The following is a 7,251-nucleotide window of genomic DNA, read 5'->3' on the forward strand; positions in this document are numbered from 1 at the left end:
TTGCTGTAGAAGTAAGAACAAGCTAACTTTTAGTTGCATCAAAATGGATCAAAATGTCCTTAGATCACAATGCCCTGGGTGAGAATATGCCCAAGACTAAAATACTCACCAGTTTAAAATTGTGGAGTCAAAATAGCTAGGCAAAACCAAACAAAAGCAAAAATAACCAAACAAAACCCACATCAATAGAATGCTTTGTCAATCTTACCAAAAAAAAAAAAAAAAAAAAGTCATTGGGGACGCCTTGGTGGCTCAGCGGTTGAGCATCTACCTTCAGCTCAGGACATGAAACTGGAGTTCCGGGATTGAGTCCTCCATCGGGCTCCTAAAGGGAGCCTGCTTCTCCCTCTGCCTGTGTCTCTGTCTCTCTCTGTGTGTCTCTCATGAATAAATAAATAAAACTCTTTAAAAAAAAAAAGGGAGAAGCAGGTTCCCCACTGGGAGCCTGTTGTGGGACTTGATCCCTGGACCTCAGGATCATGACCTGAGCCAAAGGCAGATCCTCAATCACTGAGCTACCCAGGTACTCCCAGAATCATAGTTTAATGGGGCACCTGGGTAGCTCAGTCGGTTAAGTGTCTGCCTTTGCCCCAGGTCATCATCTCAGAGTCCTGGAATGGAGCCCCACTTCGGGCTCCCTGCTCAGCTGGGAGTTTGCTTCTCCCTCTCCCTCTGCCTCCCCACCCCTGCTTGTGCTCTCTCTCTCTCTCTCTCAAATAAAGAAATAAAAATCTTTTTTTAAAAATCATAGTCTGCTGAAGAATTCCCCTTTTGATGGACTCTTAGGTTGTTTCCAAAATTTCCTTTTCCCTTTATTCTCTTCTTTCCTCCTCCTTCTCCTCCTCTCCTCCTCCTTGTTCTTCCTCTCTCTCTCTCTTTCTCTCTCTCTCTCTCTCTTTGCCTCCCTCCCTCCCTCCTGCCTTCCTTTATGTTCTATCACAAAAAATGCAATGAGTGTGCCTCTTTGTAACCATGGAGAATATTTTCTAGAAGAGATACCTAGAACTGGAATTGTTGTGCTAAAAACTGGATAATGGGGACAGCCCGGGTGGCTCAACGGTTTAGCGCTGCCTTCAACCCAGGGCAGGATCCTGGAGTCCTGGGATCGAGTCCCACATTGGGCTTCCTGCATGGAGTCTGCTTCTCCCTCTGCCTGTGTCTCTGCCTCTGTGTGTGTGTGTGTGTGTGTGTGTGTGTGTGTGTGTGCCTCTCATGAATAAATAAATAAAATTTAAAAAAACCCTGGATAATGAAAGGAAGAGAGGAGTGGTAACCAACACTGTAAAGGCCATCAAGCCTTTACAAACCAAACCAAACTCTTCCTTCTGGGTGCCTGGGGGTACGGTTGGTTTTGACTCAGATCCTGATCTTAGGGTCCTGGGATAGAGCCCCAGGTCAAGCCCTGAGTCAAGCTTTGTGCTCAGCACAGAGTCTGCTTGGGATTCTCTCTCTCCCTCTCCCTCTGCTCCTCCAGCTTGTGCGCATGAGTGGTCTCCCTCTCTCTCTCACATAAATCAATCAATCAATCAATCAATCAATCAATCTTAAAAAAAAACACTTTATTTTTCAGGCACTAAACCTCTCTCTCAAGGTTTCACAGTCTATTAGTGGCTGAGCAGACCTAGAAATACACAGCAGTGTTGAGCAGTTTTATGAAAAGTAAAGCAGGCTTGCTTCAGTGTTTTAGACATTATCAAGGGGTTAGACTAGACCTGGTGCAATTGTGGCAGCTGGTGGAACAGTGTGTGCAGGCTGCTGTTGCCCGGAGTCTAGTGTTGAGCATGGACGTAGGTGAGATCAAGGACAAATGAGCACCTGTGAGGACAAATTTGGGTCTACAAAGAACACTGGAGCCTGCCTCTTGCCCAAGCTGACATTTTGACTGAAACCTTAGAAGAGACCCCAAGGCATAACTGTTTAGCTGAGCTGCTTCATGATCCAGAAAATCCGTGAGATAATAAATGTTTGTTGGTTTAAGCCTCCAAATTTTGGAGTAATTTGTTATACAGCGATAAGTAACTAATACACCTAAGTACCAGTAATATGTTCACCAAAAATCACTTCAACGTCAACATCAAATTGCTGTGGCACCAGCAATTCCAGTGACCAGTAGCTTGCAATTCCAGCCATTTAAAAATAGACAAGGTGGGAGGCACCTGGGTGACCCAGTAAGTAAAGCATCCAACTCTTTTTCATTTTTTTAGATGTTTTATTTATTCATTTGAAAGAGAGAGAGAGTGAGAGAGCACGAACGGGGGAGATTCACAGGGAGATGGAGAAGCAGCTCCCCACTGATCAGGCAGCCTGACTCGGGGCTCGATCCCAAGATTCCAGGATCATGACCTGAGCCGAAGGCAGATGCTTAACTGACTGAGACACCCAGGCACCCTAAGCATCCATCTCTTGATTTTGGCTCAGGTCATGAACTAAGAGTCACGGGCTCTGTGCTGAGCCTCAAGCCTGCATAAGATTCACTCTCTCCCTCCCCTCTGTGTTCTCTCTTTCTCTCTAAACAAACAAACAAATAAATAAAGATAGACAAGGTGGGTCTGAGGAAAATGTAGAATATTGGCATTTGAGTTCTATAAGTCCTGGAATTTTCAGGCAGTCTGGATTTCACTCTGGCCCGTTCCCCCCCTCCCCCCTTCTGACCTGACACTCCTCTAGGTTGTTCCACCAACACTGGCTTTTGTTCTTAATATTTCTACCTGTAGTCTCTTGTTCAGTGCTCCACACTCCTTGCCCCTCATTCCTTCCCTGGACAGCTGGATCCTACAGATGGAGGCATTTTAGTTTTTCTCAATGCCCATATCTTACGAGAGATATTTGAATATGCCTGGCCGTTGAAGAATAGCTTACCTTTCTCCAACCCAGGGAAGGAGATGTTCAGATAGAAAATCAACTCAGTGGTAAGATCCTGGGAGAGATCCCTGAACTTCCTAAAAACTATCTTCCTGGTTCATCTGTGCTTGGTACTGTATTTAAAGAGAAATGTGCAAAGAGACGGATTGACTAGCAGTCAGACAGGGTAGTTGTACCTTAGTGGGGGTCACCACAGATCAGTCTTTCTCTATGTGAGAACAACAGTTTGGATTACATGGGAACTACTAAAGTGAGTATATATATATACATAATATTTATATATATATATAATTTACTCCTCTCAACAATTCTGTGGTATATGTATTCTGCTTTATAAAATCATTCACCAACTTACAGTGATGAAGATTTTCCAGAAAAGTCTCAATTTCAGAATCTTGGTCCATTTTTTTCATTAGCTATCAAAATGCTTCAGAAGTTTTGATAGTTCAGCATCTGAACTATATGACTCCCAGGCTACCTCTACCATCAGGAAGTGGACTACAAATACTTTTAATACAATTTATCCTGATATTTGGTTCAGAAAGTATGATTTCAGTGCATCTACCCATCCATTCTAGCTTCCCACAGATACTCTCACTCTCAGTTCCTGCCATGCTGGGTGATGATTTTTGTCCTGGATGATACCTCCCTTTGTATCCCATAACTGCTGATTGAGTCAGAAGTGGACTTCTAGTCCCAAAACAGTCAATTCATAAGCTACCAGCTTGTTTCCTTGTTTCCTGTTTCCTGCATGAAATGATGAGATGGGCCAATCACATTTTTTTGCATGGGTAAATATGAGCCAAGAGACAAGGAGGAGGTTTCTACCATAGGCCTGGGTAGCCATGATCGTTAAGTGCAGGTGAGCAAGCAGAGAGAGCAGCCTGGGAGATATGGGAGAAGGAGCACAGGTACAGAGGGAGACAAGGGTGGAACAGGATAAAGAGAGGGCACTTAGAGGCAAGAGAAAGTCAGAGAGGCAGAGACACCGAAAGACACACCTCGACATGCCTGGGTGGCTCAGTGGTTGAGCATCTGCCTTTGGCTCAGGTCATGATCCCGGGGTGCTGGGATTGAGTCTCACATCGGGCTCCCCTCAGGGAGCCTGCTTCTCCCTCTGTCTACGTCTCTGACTCTCTCTCTGTGTCTCTCATGAATAAATAAATCATATCTTTAAAAAAAAATAAAGACACACCTCAAACAAGAGAAAAAAATGGGTTCTTATTGGCTTTTAAGTTCCTGTGAGGAACTTAACTCAACTTAACCTGCTCAACTCAGGTTCCTGTCTTCCAATTCACCTACAATTCAATGAACATCTTTTTCTTTAGCACACTTGAATGAATCTATTCCTTGCCACCCAAAAGCCAGATAAAAGTTGTCTCTATGTCTATACTTAATTAAATTTTAGGGAGACTGGATATGGCCGGTCAAAATCGTTAACAGTCACATGAATAAACCAAACACCAGAATATTAGTTTGCAAAGATAACTGTATTTTCTTAGGACGCTGGAGTGTTCAGGTTGGATGATCAGTCTATTTTTCCTCCCGTAAGAAAACTTTTGACAGAAACCAACTCCTGTGTCAAGACTGCTTGGTGAGACTGGATCTGAGCAAAAGGTAGATCATTTTCAGAGTTGTTCTCAACAAGCAATCAGAATGCAATGCATCGTGCATCTCCAACGCGGGGATGAATTGCCTGCGACAAGCATGGGGAAGGGATAAGTCACATGAATGTGTTTTCTCTATGGCTTCCTATTATTAAACTCTGTGTGGTCTCCACTCTCTTGTTCACATTTTTAAAGAAGATTTTATTTATTTATTTATTTATTTATTTATTTATTTATTTATTTGAGAGAGAGAGAGAGAGAAAGATCACGAGCAGGAGGGAAGGGCAGAGGAAGAAGTACTCTTCTCTGAGCAGGGAGCCCAAAATGTTCCAGGACCCTGGGATCCCAGGACCCTGGGATCATGACCTGAGCCAAAGGTAGATGCTTAACTGACTGAGCCACCCAGGTGCCCCTGTAACATTTTCTACAGAGAAGTCAGAACAACTTTATTATTAATAACGAAATAATAGTTAACATTTTTGAGTATTTTTTAATGAAGCTTGCACTGTGCTAAGCTCTTTACAAATATAACATGTTACTGAATCATCAAACAACCCTATTAAATAGGTATTGCTACTCTACTTTCCAGAGAAGGTTCAGACCGGTTAAGAAGCTGGTTCAAGGGCAAGGAACATGGAGAGCTAAGTTAGGAACAAGGAGAGAGCTGAGGGGGTAGTGACCATGTTACAGGTCTGAGTAGATACCCCGGTCATGTTAGTTTTGGAGATTGTTTACTCTCTTGATTCAAGGAGGAGACTCGTGATTAAATATGGGTTTTCTGTGTTTCCTAAGCAGCATTTTGGTGTGTGTGGCACATGTCAATCATCATTATTTTAAATAAATAAAAATAACAATAATGATATTGATCATTTACTGAAGACTAGCCAGTTAATCTACCCTGCCAGGTAGGTACTATTATTCCTACCTTAGAATGTGAACACTGAGGTTCAAGGAATTTAATTCAGTTCACGAAGATATAGGCAGCAAAGTCAGGATTCAGACATCTGTTAAATCCACTGCTTTCCCCATACTGTCCCACCTATCGATCACATTTCTAATCTCAAGTGGCTTTCTATTTTCACACACCAATAGTTTCCCCTGGACAACAGCCTCATTTAAGAAGGAAATATGCATGAATGTCTTACATGGCACTAGGGTAGTGATGGCTTATTGCCTTGGGTTCCACTGAGGTGATTTTCACAGAGTTTGTCAATAGCAACTCCCTCAGGATGGTCTCAAGTCTCCAGGTTCTGTGGACCTGTTTATCTTTGTTAAGGTGATAAACAGTTAAAACTCTTAGTTACAGTAAGTGTCTTTATTTTTATTGGCGCTTCTGGTCCTGGGAAGCATTTGGGTATTTCTTTGTAGTCAAAGGGCCTGGCTCAGCCTCTGTTCTAGGGCTAGAGGTGATGGGAGCTGGGAGAACATCCATAGCCTCAAATCTGTAACAACAACAACAAAAAAACCCAAATAGTGCATGTTAGTGGTGGTGTGGAGAATATGGAATCCTCGTACCTTGCTGGTGGGACTGGAGAATCATTCAGCGACGAGGAAAAGCTTTTTGGCAGTTCCTTTTTGGCAGGTAAACACAGAACGACCACAGGATGCTCAGCCCTGGGTATATGTCTGGGAGAACTGAAAAGCGATACTCATACAAATACATTCCCAGGCATGTTAAGGACAGCACTATTCACCAAGGTTGGAAATAACGCAAATATCCACCAAGGATGAAGGTATAAACAAACCTTGGTATACAGACAATGGAATATTACCCAGTGGTAAAAAGGAATGAAGTACTGATCGATACATGCTGCAAGAGGGGATGAACCTAAAAATATCAAGCTAAGTGAAAGAAGCCAGACATAGAAGGCCACATATTGTGATTCCATATATATATATATATATATATATATATATATATATATAATTTTATATATATATATAAAATGTCCAGAATAGGTTATATATATACACACATATATATACATATATACACTATATATATATATATATAAAATGTCCAAAATAGGTAAATCCAAAGAGACAGAAAATAGATTGGTGGTTGATAGCGGTTGCGGGGGGTGGGGTGGGGGGTGGGGGGAGGAGGGAATGGGGAGCCACTGCCTCATGCCACCAGTTTTCCTTTTGGGGAGATGAAAATGTCTCAGAACTAAAGATGCTGGTTGCTCAGCGTTGTAATAAATGCCACCGAATCATTCATTCTAAAGGGGTCAGTCTTATGCAATGTGAACTTCAGCTTAATCACAACACAAAGTCCAACCGGCCCTGCGGCCCTTGGGAGCTGGGAATCCCCGCAGCCACGGTCCCGGTGGGAGGCGCGGTAACGGGCGCACCGACCCCCGCAGGACGCTCCACGGAAGGCGGCACCGCGGGAGCCGGGCGCTGGGCTCCGGGGGGCACAGCGCCTGCCCGCCTGCCCTCGGGGCGCGAGCCTAGGGCACACGCATCCCGTAAATGTAAAACCAAACAAAACAACCACAAACAAACAAACAAACAAGACAACTCCGTGGAGACGCCAGCACGCGAGCCGGCGCTTCCGAGCGGCAGGGAACCCCGAAAGCAGAGGGCGCCCCGTGCAGACGCGGCACCGGCCGGAGCCGACCCGCGCCCACCGCCGCCGACCCCCGGTGGCGAGGGCGTCCTTTGTCGTTCCCGCAGCCGAGGCGGCGAGCCGGGGCCTCGGGGAGCTCCGCGGCCGGGCGGGAAGGGGGGCGCCGCCGGCGCCGGGGGGCGGGGGCCGCGGGGCGGGGGGCCTCGGGGA

The sequence above is a fragment of the Canis lupus genome, chromosome 11, assembly GCF_011100685.1.
Source record: "Canis lupus familiaris isolate Mischka breed German Shepherd chromosome 11, alternate assembly UU_Cfam_GSD_1.0, whole genome shotgun sequence".
Classification (NCBI taxonomy): Eukaryota; Metazoa; Chordata; class Mammalia; order Carnivora; family Canidae; genus Canis; species Canis lupus.